Genomic DNA, 17,633 nt, shown 5'->3' with positions numbered 1-17,633 from the left:
TCCTCTCCCTCGCAAGGGTCCGTTTGTCGTGTTATAACACAGGCGCCCGCTAGCTGCCTCACTGCTTTCTCCACCAACGAACCCTCAGCTTGGGATCAAAGGTTCTGAGCTGAAAGGGCCCTTGGAGAAGTACATGTAAGGGAAGAGGGTGGGCTTCAAAGCACAGGGGATGTGGGGTGCAGGCTTGGCACAGGCAGCCTGGCATGAGGCATCGTTGCAGACTGTGTGATGCTGACCTGAAGGATTCCTCAAGTGCTCAAGTGCTCAAGATATATTTCAATTAGTTGACAACATTTATAAACATGGGGTTTGGATGCACAACAACGTGAATGTACTTTTAAAGCCAGGGAACTGTACACTTAAAAGTGGTTAAAATGGTAAATTGTATGTTCTGTGTATTTTACTACAATTTAAAATCTATTTGTAGACTGACATGTAAATGTAGTTGTGCCTATAAGACCAAGAAAAGCATTTTTTTAAGAAAAGCATTTTTATGAAAAATTCCAAATAAAGTTAAAAAAAATAAATTCAACTGTAGTCCTCTTGTTTATTATTTTTTAAAGATTTTATTTATTGATTGGACAGAGAGTGTGCACAAGCAGGGGGAGCAACAGAGGGGAGGGGAAGAAGCAGGTTCTCTGCTGAGCAGGAAGCCCTATGCTGGGCTCTATCCCAGGACCCTGGGGTCATGACCTGAGCTGAAGGCTGACACTTAACTTAGCTACCCAAGTGTCCAACTATAGTCCTCTTAGAAAGAATATTTTCATTATAAAATATTTAAAATTGAGAGCCAAAGGGCATTGGGGTGGCTCAGTAGGTTGAACGGCTATTGTTGGTTTTGGCTCAGGTCATGATCTCAGGGTGGTGAGACTGAGCCCCGTATCAGGCTCAATGCTGGGCATGGAGTCTGCTTGAGATTCTCTCCCTCTGCCCCTCCCTCCACACGTGTGCATGCTCTATCTCTCTCAGATAAATAAATCAATAAATCTTTTTTTTTAAGATTTTATTTATTTGACAGACAGAGATCACAAGTAGGCAGAGAGGCAGGCAGAGAGAGAGGGGGAAGCAGGCTCCCCGCTGAGCAGAAAGCCCAATGCGGGGCTTGATCCCAGAACCCTGGGATCACGACCTGGGCCGAAGGCAGAGGCTTTAAGGCACTGAGCCACACAGGCACCCAATAAATCAATAAATTAAAAAAAAAAAAAAAAAAGGGACGCCTGGGTGGCTCAGTTGGTTAAGCAGCTGCCTTCAGCTCAGGTCATGATCCCGGCGTCCTGGGATCGAGTCCCACATTGGGCTCCTTGCCCTCCGCAGGGAGCCTGCTTCTCCCTCTGACTCTGCCTTCCACTCTGTCTGCCTATGCTCGCTCTCGCTCACTCTCTCTCTGACAAATAAATAAATAAAATCTTAAAAAAAAAAAAAAAAAGAAGTGAGGACCAAACACTTTTATACCATTAATAAAATGTTAAGAAAGAACAGTGAGTAATCCAGATTTTGAGTGTCTGCTGAAACACTGGTAGATCTGGAAATTTATCTGTAACTGGCAAGAAAGGCCAGTTAAGGCTATCGCAACAAACCATCACAAAACCTCAAAGGCTTAAAACAACATATTTCTCCACCTTGTTTATGTCATATGACCATTGCAGGTTGGGCAGTTTGGAGGATTGTTTCTGTGCAAATGATTTTTCCTCAGGGACCCAGGTTGAGGGAGATTCTCTGAACAGAATGATATTGAATATGGGGGCTAGCGTGGGGAGGGAAGACCTCAGCAAATAATCACTGGCTCCAAAGACCTTTCTTCCTGGAAAAGATATGTGTCACTTCTGCTCACGTTGTGTTGGCCAAAGTAGGGCATGTGGTCATGCCTGTCTCTAAGGGGGCGGGACAGAATAATCTTGCCAGGCACCTGGAAGGAGTGGAAACAAGCTATGTTAGAAAACAATACAATAAGTCATAAAAATGAAAAGAACAGCAGAGGGAATTCAGTCAATAATATTGTAATATTGTATGGTGACAGATGGTGACATTTATCACAGTGAGCATTGAGTAACGTATAGAATTGTTGAAGCCCTATGTGGTGTGCCTGAAATCAATAGGACATTGCCAATTGTCAATTATACTTCAATTAAAAAAAATATATGTATATACAAACGACCACCCAAGCCTCTTCAGATAAGGCATGAAATCTTGCTAGCACCTTAGGGTGCTCTGAGCACCGCACCCAAAGATCAGAGGACATGTGTCATGCTGTCCCCTGACTCCTTTATTCTCTGTCAGACTTCTTAAGTACCAGGGACTTAAAGCTCTTTCTATTTAATGAGAGATGTTAGACAAACCTGTGTTCAGTTCCTGGCTGTTCTGGGCAATAAACCTCTCTGAACCTCAGTTTCTTTCCCTGGAAGAGAAAGACAATAATTAGACCTATCTCAATTATTAGCATTATTGTGAGAAATAAGACAATGTTCATAAAATGTTGAGTTCAGTACCTGGTATATAATAAGTACACAGAAGCCACTCTTAGGGTTGTGCCAAGTTACTTTTCTTTTGATATTTTATTTGAGAGTGAGAGAGAAAAAGCAGGGGGAGGAGCAGAGGGAGAGGGAGAGAGAGAGAATCTCAAGTAGACTCTGCATTGAGTGAGGAGCCCAATACAGGGTCAGTCTCAGAATCCTAAGATCATGACCTGAGTTGAGATCAAGAGTCTGATGCTTAACCAACTGAGTCACCCTGTTGCACCACCCTCATTACTTTTTTTTTTTTTAAGATTTTATTTATTTATTTGACAGAGATCACAAGTAGGCAGAGAGGCAGGCAGAGAGAGAGGGGGAAGCAGGCTCCCCACTGAGCAGAGAACCCAATGTGGGGCTTGATCCCAGGGCCCTGGGATCATGACCAGAGCCGAAAGCAGAGGCTTTAACCCACTGAGCCACCCAGGTGCCCCGCCTCATTACTTTTTAAATTTTATAATACATGGAAAGGTTTTTTTTCCAAGATTTTATTTATTTATGTATTTGTTTGAGGGGGGGCACGAGCAAATGCAGAGGCAGAGGGAGAAGTAGGCTCCCCGCTGAGCAGGGAGCCCGATGTGGGGCTCAATCCCAGGGCCCTGAGATCATGACCTGAGCTGAAGGGAGATGCTTAACCAACTGAGCCACCCAGGCACCCCTACATGGAAAGTTTCTTAATAAATTTTAAACAATTCAGATAAAGTGAAAGTTTCCTTCAAACCCTCATTATCCAAGTCTTCCAAAGAGAAGGACTGTCAGATTACTGTACATTTTTAAAAAAATTTTTATTATTTAAGATTCTATTTATTTAAGAGAGAGAGAGAGAGAGCGCACAAGCCAGGAAGAGAGGCAGAGGGAGAGGGAGAAGCAAATTCCCTGCTGAGCAGGGAGCTTGACCTGGGGCTCAATCCCAGGACCCTGGCATCATGACCTGAATAGAGAGGGCAGATGCTCAACCGACTGAGCCACCCCAGTGCCCCAACTGCTGTACATTCTTTCGACACCTTGGTCTGTGGTTTCACAAACCCTGGTAAACACATATGCATATATTGTTTTTTTTTTTTTTTTTTTAGATTTTGTTTATTTATTTTACAGGCAGAGATTAAAAGTAGGCAGAGAGGCAGGCAGAGAGAGAGGAAGGGAAGCAGCCTCCCCGCTGAGCAGAGAGCCTGATGCGGGGCTTGATTCCAGGACCCTGGGCTCATGACCTGAGCCAAAGGCAGAGGCTTTAACCCACTGAGCCACCCAGGCACCCCAAGTTTTTGGTATTTTTTTTAAGCACACATTACATACTGTCATAATTCTTAAGATGTTCTTTTCAATAAACTACATCCTCTGGGGTTTTATGTTATATATGGGTACTATTATAATATATATTTAAAAAATTTTTAAATCCTGCTTACTAGGATTTGCCATGGATCCCAGAATTCTCAGATCACCTGGAAAACTGTCTCTGTAGCATTACCTGATGGCATGTTTGAGGACATGAAGGACTATTCCAGCCTTTCAGGGATTTCTGAGGAGGCCAAACCCCTTTTCTTACTCGGGGCTATATTCTTCTTCCCTGGGTAATATTGACAAGTAGGTAAATGAACATGGGCTTGAAGTCAGAGAGTCCTAGTTTCCAGCCCCAGCTGTGTGACTTTGGGCTAGCTGCTTACCCTCTCTGAGCCTGTTTCTGAGAAATGAGAACTATGGTTGTGGTCAACATTAAATGAGATTGTCTTTATAGAGAACATTCAGGTTGTCTAGCTCATAGCCAGCATTCCATAGTGTTTCAGGAAAGTGATATGCTTGCAGACAGTCAATGTCAAAAATGAAGGACTCCAATTAGGCATGTGTTTCTAAGCCAGTAAAGGGTCTCTTTAGATTTTTGTATGGTAAGGAGCAAAAGGAAAAGATGTTAGTAGTCTGGTAGGCAGGCTGATTAAAACTTTGATGCTTCATTTCCAAAATCCTTCATATACCTAAAGGGAATTCTTTTTGAAATTTATTTTTATTAAATATTTTATTTTTAAGTAATCTCTACACCCAGAGTGGGGCTCTAACTCACAACCCTGAGATCTACAGTCACATGCTCCACCAACTGAGCCAGCCAGGGACCCCTATTTTACTTGAATTCCCATGTCATTAACAAACGGTGTTATATAAGCTTCGGGTGTACAATATAGTGATTCAACAAATCTATATATTACTTGGCGCTCATCAAGGTAAGTATACTCTTAATCCCTATCCTGTTTGTTTTTTAAAGATCAAAGTTTCCACATTTGTAGTTCCTACACTTCACATATACACTTAACATTGAATTTCTTTTGAAAAACAGTACATGCACGTGTTAAAGAAATTATCAGTACCAAAGTGTACTTTGGATGAATGAAAACGAAGCTGCTCTACCCTGGCCAAGTTCACCTCCCCATTAGCAATCATTAACAGTTTCTTGTGACTCCTTCCAGACATAACCTGTGCCTACACAGCAAAACCATCCAGGAATGTGCAGAGACAACTACTGCAACGCAGTAATAGAAATAGAAATAATTGCCCCATGGCATCACTCCCCCCTTTTTACTCTTTCCATGATTTTGCACTTTGCAGATCGCTCTGTAGCTATGCATAGATCCACCTCATTTTCTCTACGGTTGCTTGACAGTCCACTGTGAGAGCAGTTTCATACAGCTCCATACCTGGGTCATTTCCTGTCTTTCTAGGACAAGCCGTGTTGTCATGAATATTATACTAGATCTTTGTTCACAGGTGAGAGTTTAATGGTTAAAGACACATACAGGCACATATTTTTAAACAACCTGCATAAATGATTAGCTGCGTTTGGGAAACACTGATCAAGTTGATAGTCTTAGGATCATTCCTTAACTAATATTCCCCGCCACCAACCCCCTCCCCGCCAACTAAAGTGTGTTTTCTGGGATCTTGGCCATGGTTTCTTCCTACTCTGATTCTCATAGCTTTGAGAAGAATTGGCAGAAGGAGAAGGGGGTAAAGTAGTATACAGGAGGAGTATGCAGACTTTGCTTGCCAGTGGAGAGGAAGACCAGCAGGAGGCTAGGGACTCTCTCCTCTGTGACTCAGGAAGCAGATCAGGGTGTCTCAGCTTTGGCACTGTTAAGCTTTTGGCCGGAAAACCTTTGTCATGGCAGGGGTGTGGTGTGGGGAGGATGGAGGGCGTCTCTCCTGTGAGTCTCTGGGTCTCTGCCCACTAGAGGCTGGTAGTCCCTCTACCCAGCTGTGACTGAAGCTCTAAGTCTCCTGGGGGAAAATCTCCCCTGACTCCCCTGCCTTAGAACCAGTGCTTGCTCTCTCCCATGGAAGAATGGAAGAATGGCCACGTGAGGGTTCTTGTCCTCATTCTCCCTCTGGTAATCCCAATTCCCCTTCCTTCCTTTCTTTCTTCTTATTTCCCATTACACAACACAGTGCATATGAACACAGTCTCATTGGACAGCTTTCAAATGATACATTATCCTCTTCACTCCCAACCTAGGGGATTTTCTAGGGGGAATAACTATTGTTTTAATTTTAGAATTCTTCCCATGCACTTACATACTGATTTTAACATACAGAAATCAGGAGTTTTGTTTTTTGCTTTTTTAATCCTAAATGGGATTTCACTGTGCATTTTGTTGAACTTGATTTTTTTCAATTAACAATCCAAATAACAAACGGGGACCCATCAATATCTGCATATTCTACCTCATTCTTTTTTAAGCTGCTGCATGTATTCTATATTACTTGCACATGACTGGTTAGTCAGTTTGCCAACTGATGATCAATTACATTTTCAGGTTCTAAGTATTTTTTTTTTAAGATTTTATTTATGCATTTGAGAGAGAGAGAGAGAGAGAGAGAGAGCACAAGCAGGGGGAAAGGCAGAGGGAGAAGCAGACTCCCGGGTGAGCTGAGGACTGGATATGGGGCTGCACCCCAGGACGTGGAGATCAGGACCTAAGCAGAAGACAGACGCTTAACCATCTGAGCCACCCAGGTGCCCCAGTTTTTTAGTATTCTAACAAAGCTGACAATGCTGCAGTTGCACACGCCGGTATATGCTTCTTTGTTTAAAAAAAAAAAAAAAGGTGAAAAAATGTGGCTATAAACCAAGAAGTACTATTATTGTTTTGGATGATACACACAATTTAAAAAAAAATTTTTTTTTTAAATTTATTTGACAGAGAACACAAGTAGGCAGAGAGGCAGGCGGTGGGGGTGGGGGGAGAGGCAGGCTCCCCACCGAGCAGACAGCCCGATGCGGGCTCGATCCCAGAACCCTGAGATCATGACCTGAGCGGAAGGCAGAGGCTTAACCCACTGAGCCACCCAGGCACCCCTATACACACAATTTTTAATAGTGACTGCCAAAAATCCTCACCAGAAAACTGTTATCACTTAAAATTCGCTCCAAATGTGATTAAGAATAGCCTTGACTCTTATCACGGGCCATCTGGGTTAAATTACCAATCTGTAAACTTAAAGTTTTGAAAATCTGCTCTTCTTAGCATTTTAATTTGGAGAGTTGTCTTATAAAAGGAAATCTGCGAGTCCACCCTTTAAGAAGCCTTCCAGGGGCCGTTCTCTGCCGTCAGAATAAACTTCCAATTCCTTAGCAAAGCTGACCCCGTTCTTGCGGGGCTTGGGGTGGTGGTGGGGGGGGGTTGTTTTTACTCCCAGAAAACTTTAGCGCACTCTCTCCTCTGGGCTGAGTTCCATCCGGTGCCTTCATAGTCCCGGACGCCTGTTCGCCTCTTTGCGGGGCTCCTGGCCCAGCAAAGTGCCCCAGTCTGTTGAACTGGTGACGGGGAGCAGAGAAGGCATCCAGATCATCTCTGATTCCAGCCCTTAATAGAAGTTTCATAAATGCTGAACGAGCTGGGCAATGGGGCAGTGGGACCTGGGGGGCCAGAAGGACGCTCTCACTAGGCTCCTGGGGGCGGCCGCGAGTCTCATCTGGGGCCAGACCCCGCGCAGGGAATGAGAGGGGACGCGCCCGGATCCCAGAAGGCTGCTGCCGGTGCCCCTTCTCCCCCGACAGACACCCCAGGTGCTTCCTCCCCAATTCTCTGCAAAACTCAACGGGAGATCACATGCCTGGAATGAGAATCGACCATTTCCTTCCAAAACGCTCGTGGTGACCAACAGAGGGCCCAGTAAAACGGAGAGACGTGGACAGGACCGGGCTGGAGCACCGCTCAACCTCTGAAGTGCTCCGGGAAACCTTTGGGGCGTCCGAGTAGGAGTTTGACAAATTGACCTTTTAAAGACGCAGCGGCGCGAAAGCAGCCCCCACACCCCGAGCTACTCGAACACTGCATGGCAATGGTGGAGACGCACGGGATGTTGCATTAAGGACCAACCGGAGCGGAGACCTTACAGGCTACGGTTCCTTGGCAGCAAGAGACGGGAAAGAGCTCAGCGGGCTCCCACCAGCCGGCCATCGGCCGCGAACAGCAGGGTCGAGTTCCGTGTTCTCAAACTCAACCGCACCTTCCCCGTGCCGCCTTTGTACACGATCGCAGGTATACGACGGCGCTACTCTCCCCTCTCGGTTGCTCTTAAACTGTCGTCCAACAAGAGTGCTGACTAATGGTGAGAGCCAGCAAGTGCTCTTAGGTGGCCGCATGGAAATAAAAAAGTTGCTACAGAAAGAAAAAAAAAAAACCAAACAAACGGGAACTTTCGTACTTGGTTTCCCGGGTACCGAGCTGCAGAAAAGGTGGGAGAAAGGCCTCAGGGCCTAGACCCAACAAGTGAGGGAAAGAAAGGAAAGAGGACGGAAGCCCGGGCCAGAGGAACCTCTGAACATCCCCAGAGGGCACGGCGGCCCTGGGGCTCGGTCTCCTTGGCGCAGTCCAACCCCCGCGTCAATCAGATCCTTCTCGCTTTGCCATTGGCCGGGGGCTCCCTTGGCCTCCCTGGCGCCCACCTCCTAGTTGCTTGGGGTTTACTTCCCCAAAGTACACGGGCCCCACCTTGTGGAGCAACCGCTCCTGTATGGAAAACGGATCTCCGCCCAAGGGAACACATTTTAACGAATGGGAGCCGCCTCGCACACTTATTGGCTACCATGAATATCGGTCAAAGAACTTCCCACCCTCTTTCCCGACGTCCTTTTAAGTAATTGGTGGCTCTCAGTGCCAATCCGTTACTAGGGAAACGAGATCCTCACAGTCTCATAGGCATGAGTCAAAGCCAATCAAGAGCCACGCCTTCATCCTGAGTCCCTACCCAATTGCTGCTCGAAGAGCCCAGAGGACGCAGTCGGGATTGGTCGCCAGCCTGCTCGACCTGGCCGCAACAAGTTAGGCTGAGTCGCGGTTATATAGACCGGCGACGGAGCACGCGTGTGTGCGGACGCAGTTGCGTGAGGCGATATTTCCTTCTGCTGTGCTGTGGAGCAACGCTTGTTCCTCTCCCGCTCAGCCGCGCAGGTATGCCGTGTTGTGGGCGGGGCGGGACGGCCCAGGGACGAAGAGGAGCTGGGACGCGTGTGAGCGAGAGAAGTCGCAGCGGTCGTGGCGGTGGCCGCCGCGCTAGGCGTGCACCGCCCCCCCCCCCCAACGGCCGCAGGCGGGCGCACGGGCGCGCGGAGTTTCCCCGCCCCCTCCTCGCCGCGCTCCCACCGGCCGGCCGGCGCGCGTGGCCGTGTCCGCGTCCCCCGCGTGCGCGTGCCACACCCAACGGCCGCGCGGGGCGAGAGCGAGCCGCGGCCGCCGCCCGGGCCCCAGGGCGATCGCGGGATCCGGGGGCCCCGCGCGGCCCGCCCGCCGGCCTTTCCCGCTCGTCTCCCTCCCCGCCGCGCGCCCGCAGATCCTTTTCCTGCCCCGGCGACGGGTTCCAGCTTGGTCCGGCCGGGAGGAGGCTTTATTTAGCAGCGGGGGCGACACGAAATCCCCAGGAGGTTTTGGGCTCGGGAAGCAGAGGTGCTGCTCCCGGTTTTACAGGGAGTAAAGGGGGACCAGCCAAGGCACGGATAAGTGGAAGTAATAATTGCTGTTTGTCCTGAGCCCACGCTGTGTGCCAGGGGCCTTGCAGAGCAACTTGCGTGGCTCTCCTGTGCCCCCACAACGGTCCGGAGAGGTAGGTGCAGCGACTTGGCTTTTTGCAGTGGTTGCGGAAACGTGGTCAGAGGCACGGCGACGGTAAGGGGCAGGTATCGGGTGGAACCGAGGTCTTGTGTCTGCTAGGCCCCCAGCCTGTTTCCGTCCTTGGGCCGGCGCTCTGCGCGGTCGCAGGGCGCCGTGGCCCCCGGAGCACGGGTCCCCGGGGGTAGCGGCATCAGCCCGAAGAGGCCAGCTGCAGCGCGGAGTGCGGCGGCATTTGTGCTTGAGCCACTTGTGGGCTTCCAGGGAGACGCGGCTTGGAAGTGGGATTGTGACAAAGGACACGAAGGGCTTTGGGCTTCCTTTCTACGAGTGTGCGCACGGAAAGCTGATGGATGTGCCGCCCTCAGAGCTTCCGGAAAAAGTAGAGAGAAAGACGAATAAGTGCAGATGAACGTGGACGGTGTTCCTTCTCCGATTTGATGCTCGGCGCGATGGTGGGAAATTCCCGGCAGCCGCAAGTTAGGCTCTGCTTTTAGACCTTGAAACCTTTTCTCCCGTCTTTCCTTTACGGGGCAGACTTGAGAAAGACCTTTGGGAAGATAGTTTAACTTCCTCGTTTTGCAGTTGGAGAAAAAGCGGGTTAGAGCGATGAGTTTCAGATCTCGCCGGCATGTGTGGGTTGAGGTGTGTAGTTGGGACGGAAAGGATGGAGCCCAGTTATAAATTTAAGCTCTGGAGTTTATGCTAGGTGAATTACAGGTGATTGAGGTGTGTTGGAAGTCTTTCCCTTAGGGCAGTTGGGAACTTGTGTGGATGAAAGCCTCTCCACATTCAGTTCAGTTATTTCGCGTCTACTGTTGGGCTCCTCTATATACGAGTATGGAAGATACCTTCAAAGATGAGCATATATTTGCGATTTTTAAAAGCCAGTATATTCTTTGGCTTTAGAAAATCGTTGCAGATCCAGGACATTACTTAATATCACAAATGTCTCTACTTGAGATAAAACTAATAAGTTTTGGCACTAGCTCTTCTGAATTATTTTGGCTTGGAATGGCTTTCAACCTTTTTTTTTTTTTTTTTTTTTTTCTTTTTAGAGCCTTTAGGATTAGTTTTTTAAGAAGTTTTTGCAGTCAGAGGGAACACAAAATTTCCATCCTTGCAAGTAAGTTAAAAAACTACAAGGAAGCTTGATATCTGTAAGTGTTTCCATTTACCCAGTAGTTTCCATGTTTCTTAACAGAAAGTAGCAATAGATAAGGGATCAGAGTCTTCTATGGCCCAAGTTCTTCAGTTGGTGTTGCCATAAATAACAGATTGCTTTAGAATATAACATTGTTTCACGTGGCCTTCATGTAGCAATTCTAGTTACACTTATTTAGATGGATTACCTTATTGACTTAGCATTTTAGGCTTCAACTTTTAAAACATAATGACATAGGTTTAAACTGTAAACTTGGTGTCCACTAATGGTGTTACTGCTTGAAGTAGAATATGTCAGAAAGTAAAATACATCAGAATGAAATTTCCTTGTGCAGTAATAGAATTTTGATTCCTTTTCAGATATTTCTTAGCATATTCTTTCCCTCTGGTGAATGGTTATCACTTGGGTAGGAATATGAAAACTGGTACTTTACAGTTGGTAGCCTGGTATATCTCCTTTGCACACATTTATTAAGAACAAATGAAGCAGACTGTAATAATGTAAGACTGGTTTGCCTTCCTTCTGCCTAGCCAAGTTAGGTTACTTTTGTTATTAAATCCTTTCTAAGTTTTTGTACTTCAAACAGATAGAAAAGTAGGCAGTTCTTTGTTCTTTAACTCACATTGTTTGCTGTTCTCAGCTGACAGTCTGCTAAGGGTGCATCAGAAGATTTGGTAATGTTTGTTGCTGACCTATTTCGCAGTAGTTCTTTTTCTTGTAATTTGATTTTAGTTATCTTAGTACTTTGCCTTGAAAGTAAAGGGTAGAGGTTAGTTTAAGGTGTTTTTTTTTTAAAAAGTAATTTATTTATTTAACAGATCAAAAGTAGGCAGAGAGGCAGGCAGAGGGAGAGAGGGGGAAGCAGGCTCCCTGCTCAGCAGAGAACCCCATGGGGAGGATGGGGGGAGCGGGGGATGCACTCTATCCAAGGACCTAAGACCATGGCCTGGGCCGAAGGCAGAGGCTTAACCCACTGAGCCACGCAGGCGCCCAGTTTAAGTTTTTATACATTTGTGAATTGCATATGGTTCAAAGGATCGATGGAGCAATGCTAAAAGATGAAATTTAATATAAAACCTGAATTCCTGATGAATCATTTTTTTTGCCACTTTAGTAAAATTACTACTTTGATTTTTCAATATTTTGTAATTGGGTTGTTGTTTTAAATATTTTAGAATTCTTCAGGTAGGCATTATATGTTCATTGGAAAGGGACAGAGTTGTTGGAGTAGGTGGGGATAAAAAATGCCCCCCCCACCCCCACCCCAACAGCTAGTGAGAAAAACCTTTAGTTGCAACACTGTCCTTCCAGCCATGGAGTTAAATTTAGACTCAGCAATTGTAATCTCACTTGTAGTTGGTGATAACACTGGTGGTTAGTTAGGTTTATATATTTTTAAATCTCAAAAGTCACCTTATTCCTTTTTTTTTTTTTTTAAAGATTTTATTTATTTGCTTGAGAGAGAGACAGTGAGAGAAAGCATGAATGAGGAGAAGGTCAGAGAGAGAAGCAGACTCCCCATGGAGCTGGGAGTCCGATGCGGGACTCGATCCCGGGACTCCAGGATCATGACCTGAGCCGAAGGCAGTTGTCCAACCAACTGAGCCACCCAGGCATCCCACCTTATTCCTTTTTTTAAGTATTCTTGGACCTTGTATTTGGCCTTGGTGGGGAAAGCTGAATTGCAAGCCAGGTGGTAAAGAACTAGGAATAATCTGCTCATGAAGAGTGGGCTTTATAAGACAAAGTAATTAAAAATTTTTCACAGGTTGTGGCCTTAGTAAATGTCTTTAGATGACTTAGATAGATTTCTTGTTTTGTCCTCTGGCAGTTAGTCATGTTGTAATATTGTTTAGCTGTTCAGCTTGCTGTATTTCAGTTACTTTATAATAATTATTTTTAGAGATTTATTTCTTTTAGAGAGTGTGAGTGAGCTGGGGGCATGGAGATGGAGGAGGGGGGCAGAGGGAGAGAAAGAGAGTCACAAGCAGACTCCACAGTGAGTGGAGCACCACTCAGGCTTGGTGTCTCACACCCGGAAATCAGGACCTGAGCCAAAACCCCAGAGTCAGCTGCTTAACTGACTGAGCCACCCAGGTGCCCCAGGTATTTAATAATTATTAAAGTAGATGTTAAGAGATGGTTCAGAGAAAGGGGCTTCCTAGATGGGACAGACTTCTACTTTGTATGGTTGTCATCCTTGTGGCTTTTAATTTGAATGGCTGTGTAACAGCATCATTGTGTATTTGTATAGTTCTTTTTGTTCTAAGAGTGCTCTTACAAAGCTTAGTAATCTTGTGTTTTCTCTTATAAAAAGCATTGAGGCTCTGAAACCCAAGTAGTTGTATAAACTGTTTTGTAAAGCTTATGTATGTAGTAGGGGACTGTAGACCATTATTTGCTAGCTATTTCCTTATTCAGAAAAGTTTGAAAGATTGAGAATCTGGAAGGTACAGGTGTGACAACTACTTAATTTCCAGGCTTTCTTAGGCTGTGTCTCAAGTATGCCCTGTGTGTGGACTCTCTGGCTTGCCTCATCCATATATGGAGTGAGTCATACTTATTTTATTCTTCGGGTTGCAATCCAGGGGTATCTAACTTACTTTGCTTTTTTACTAATTCTGTTGCTCACACTGTTCCCGTTTTGGCCCTTGTGTCCTTTCATGTTCCCTGTTCTTATTTTGTTGTTGTTTTTAGCATTTTCTTTATCAGTTAAGGCTCACTTGTATTTTGCCTTTGTCAGTCCTAGAGTCAACCGTTTCTCCAAAGATCTACCATGAAGAATTTTGAAGGGAAGTGACAGGTGGTAAATGTGAAGAGTTTAGAAAATAGATTGAACAGTAGATCCAGTGACGTTGATACAAGCAAGCGCATGACAAGGGGGAAGGACAGAGAACAAGCAGACTCCCTGCTGAGCATAGAGCCTGACTCCTGAGGTCTTCTGGGCTCTGATACCAGGACCCTGAGATTGTGACCTGAGCTGAGTTAGACACTTAAGCTACTGAGCCACCCAGACACCCCGTTAAATTTTAATATGATGTGATGCGTGACGTGAGGTTAATTTTTTTCTGTAGATATGGATGTGTAATTGTTCCACCATTTGTTGAACAGAATATCCTTTTTCTATTGGATTATCTGCACTTAACGTTGAAAATCCTAGTTGTCCATATATGTGTTTGTATATTTCATAACTATTCTGTTATGTGGTTCTATTTGTCTGTTTTTACAGACTATTTTAAAAATAATTGTACCTGTGAACGTATACTAAAAACACTTCTAAACATGTTCAGAAGCATACAGTACGTATTTGGCAACTAACTTTTTAATGTAATATTTTTGAGATCTATTTCATGCTGACTTTGACTGCTATAAATAGGATGACTTTATGTCTTGGTTTCCCAGGGACAGCCCTAATTCACTCCAGTTAACCTGGAGTAATTATAAATAGTACTGCTTTTTAATCTTTTAAGTGCCCCATATGATTATGTTAGATGTAGAGGTTTGAATGTTAGGGATAAACTGCACCTTAATCCGTTACCTGTTTGACAGACACATAGGTGGTTGTTTTATGTTTTAGAAATAAGGTGGCTAATTATTTGAGAAATTATTTCTCAAGTTGATGTCTTATGTACATGGGTGAGTTTTTCGTGTACAAATCTAGAAGAGAATTGCTAGATTCATTGAACTTTTGGATTTTATAAGATAACTGCAAAATCGTTCTTTCCTGTGGTGGGAGCAGTTGACACTCCCTTCAGTTTCACAGGTTCTCTTTTCCCGACTTCTTGCCAGTGTTCGATATTGACTGATACATGTTTTTTAAGATTTTATTTATTTATTTGGGAGAGAGACCGAGATAGTGAGAGAGAACCCTTGCTGGGAGGAGAGGGAGAATCCGGCTCCCCACTGAGCAGGGCTCAATATCAGGACCTTGACTTAGATAACCTGTGCTGAAGGCAGACGCTTAACCAACTGAGTCACCCAGGACACCCATGTCTTCTTGACTGATATTTTATTTTATTTTTAAAGATTTTATTTATTTATTTGACAGAGATCACAAGTAGGTAGAGAGGCAGGCAGAGAGAGAGAGAGGGGTAAGCAGGCTCCCTGCTGAGCAGAGAGCTCCATGAGGGGCTTGATCCCAGGACCCTGAGATCATGACCTGAGCTGAAGAGGCTTTAACCCGCTGAGCCACCCACTGATACTTTAATACTTTGGGGATCTTCTGTGTGAAGTGATGGATTTTATCTTTTTATTTTTAATTTTTAAAATTTATTTTAAAAGATTATTTATTTAGAGCATGTGCCAGTGCAGGGGAGGGGCAAAAGGAGAGGGAGAAAATCTCAAGCAGACTCCACACCTAGTGGGAGACCAACTCTGGGCTGGATCCCGTGACCCTGAGATCATTGATTTTTGCCAGAGTAAGCTGTACTATTAATCGAGGTGGATTATGGTTCGTCTTCATGCTTCCCTGCTCTGGGAACATAAATGCTCACAGCTTTTTAGACTCGGTTAAAGGAAGCACACTTGACATTCTTTGTGAACTTTAGCAAAATTATTGATGGAAATTTCTTTAAAGTTGTCATGCAGTTTGGTAACTTGGGATTAAGTAGACATTTTGAAATTTAAGAGTAATTCAGCAATCAGGGTAAATCCACCAAAAAAATGCATCAGTGATTATGTTAATCTGAGAGATCATTGACATTTCCATTAAATGTTACTTTACTGTAACATTTATTGATGGTGTTACGTGCTTTTCGGATCAGGTAAGAAAAGGATGAAAATTGAACTTTTAATTCCATGTAGGTAGCTAATAATTCTGTTACCTTAAACTTTTTTTTCTGTACTGTACCATAATCATGCTTTCATTGTTTGCTCTGAGGAATCTGAATGCCAACACCAGATGGTATTGTTGGAAAAATGATAGTGTTATTAAGCCAAAAGTGAATTCTTTCCTAAAACTGGAAAACTTCAACAGAAAGTTTTCTGATACAATCCTTTATTTGTTTATTTATTTATTTATTAAAGGATTTTATTTATTTATTTGAGAGAGAGTGAGAGAGAGCATGAGAGGGGAGGTCAGAGAGAGAAGCAGACTCACCGTGGAGATGGGAGCCCGATGCGGGACTTGATCCTGGGACTCTGGGACCGTGACCTGAAGTGAAGGCAGTCACCCAACTGACTGAGCCACCCAGACCCCCTGTTATTTTTTTAAATAGAATCTTTGACATCTTTTCTTTAAAATATTTTATTTATTTATTTGACAGAGAGAGAGATACAGTGAGAGAGGGAACACAAGCAGGACAGAGGGAGATGGAGAAGCAGGCTTACTGGTGAGCAGGGAGCCCAACGGGGGGGCTTGATGCCAGGACCCTGGGATCATGGCCTGAGCTGAAGACAGACTCTTAACAGTTGAGCCACCCAGGTACCCCTCATACAATCCCTTAAAAAAGCAAAGTAAATTGGGGCACCTGGGTGGCTCAGTGGGTTAAAGCCTCTGCCTTCGGCTCAGGTCACAATCCCAGGGTCCTGGGATCGAGCCCCACTTTGGGCTCTCTGCTTAGCCGGGGGTGGGGAGCCTGCTTCCCCCTCTCTCTCTGCCTGCCTCTCTGCCTACTTGTGATCTGTCAAATAAATAAACAAAATCTTCAAAAAAAAAAAAAAACAAAAACCAAAGTAAATAGATAGATCTAAGACCAATTTGAAGGTGAAACTAAGAACTTTTTAGGAGAATGCTTAGCTCTTAGACATTAGCCCTGAAGTTCTGAGAAAGAAACCAGATAAAACTCCCTGCACATGAAAAAGTTGAAATTGGATCATCCATATTGCCTGCTAGGAATTAGAGGGAGATGTATGATCCTCAGATTTGTGAAGTAGCCCACTCATACTAATTAAAAATCAGAGTGGAGTTAGTTTATGGAATTACAGTTCTGATTTTAAAAATCTGTTCAGGAGAGCTAAAATAGGTAAGATAACTAAGATAACTAACATGCCACTAGTAGTTATTGGATGTTGGTACCTTTTGTCGCATTTTTCTTCTTACTTTAAAAATAATGCATGTTCTCGCCAGGATATTCCAGCAATACAGAGGTGTATGAATTTTATTGTGTGTGTGTGTGTTTAAAGATTTTATTTATTTGACAGAGATCACAAGTAGGCAGAGAGGCAGGCAGAGAGAGAGGAGGGGAAGCAGGCTCCCTGCTGAGCGGGGATGCCTCAGGGATGCCGGGCTCCATCCCAGGACCCTGGGATCATGACCTGAGCCAAAGGCAGAGACTTTAACCCACTGAGCCACCCAGGAGCCCCAATTTTATTGTTTTTACCGTAGTACTCCATTATATACGTTATTTAGAATGTAACTTCCCATAACATTACAAAGATGAGTACTTACTTCTTTCGTTTATGTATGTTTTTATATTTGTTTATTTTGCATATTTACACCTGGCTATGTTTATTTTTATTTTTAATTTTTAAATTAAAAAAATTTTTTTTACATCTTGCTATTTTTAAATTTTTTAATACAGTTCATGCATGGGTAGTTCCATAATATAAAATTAACCCTCCCCCACCCCAGATGTGGTTAGTGCTCTATTTTTAGTTTGCTAGTGTTGGGATTAAAGTGAGATGAACATTTTGACTTACTTTCTAGTAACTTTTCTCAAGGGAAATACTCCTCATGTCTTTGATGAGTAAAGATTGTTTCAGAAATCTTTTTAGTTCAACAAATTGTTAACCTACCATTAGAATAAAATAGTGTTGTTTAAAAGGAAAATAGGGGCGCCTGGGTGGCTCAGCAGGTTAAGCCTCTGTTTTCGGCTCAGGTCATGAACCCAGGATTGAGACCCAGGTTGGGCTCTCCGCCCAGCAGGGAGC

At 44.4% G+C, this 17,633-nt stretch overlaps 1 protein-coding gene and 1 long non-coding RNA gene across 6 annotated transcripts in view; one reads left to right on the top strand and one right to left on the bottom strand.

Annotated features, from left to right (window-relative positions):
• Positions 1–1,407: 1,407 nt before the first annotated feature.
• LOC116586818 lies at positions 1,408–8,830 on the bottom strand. 3 transcript variants are annotated; one of them, XR_004284159.1, is made up of 3 exons: positions 8,742–8,830; positions 2,337–2,395; positions 1,408–1,906 (listed from the first exon to the last, which is right to left on the bottom strand). It is a non-coding gene; the product is annotated as an uncharacterized LOC116586818 (long non-coding RNA). The 3 variants fall into 3 exon arrangements; XR_004284160.1 differs by lacking the exon at positions 8,742–8,830 and adding an exon at positions 7,848–8,475; XR_004284161.1 differs by lacking the exon at positions 8,742–8,830 and adding an exon at positions 3,973–4,524.
• Positions 8,831–8,848: 18 nt separating this feature from the next.
• Positions 8,849–17,633, top strand: part of G3BP1 (G3BP stress granule assembly factor 1) — a 36,923-nt gene continuing 28,138 nt past the window's right edge. Inside the window, exons 1-2 of one of the 3 annotated variants that reach the window (XM_032337246.1) lie at positions 8,855–8,944; positions 10,657–10,724. The gene's annotated coding sequence lies outside the window, so the exon portion shown is untranslated. Of the gene's footprint in view, positions 8,945–9,159; positions 9,656–10,656; positions 10,725–17,633 lie in introns of those variants that run through there. The other 2 variants (XM_032337245.1, XM_032337247.1) reach the window with 2 other exon arrangements.

The sequence above is a fragment of the Mustela erminea genome, chromosome 3 (genome assembly GCF_009829155.1).
Source record: "Mustela erminea isolate mMusErm1 chromosome 3, mMusErm1.Pri, whole genome shotgun sequence".
Classification (NCBI taxonomy): Eukaryota; Metazoa; Chordata; class Mammalia; order Carnivora; family Mustelidae; genus Mustela; species Mustela erminea.
Note: the sequence above shows the minus strand (reverse complement) of the source record. Positions and strands in the feature narration are given on the sequence as shown.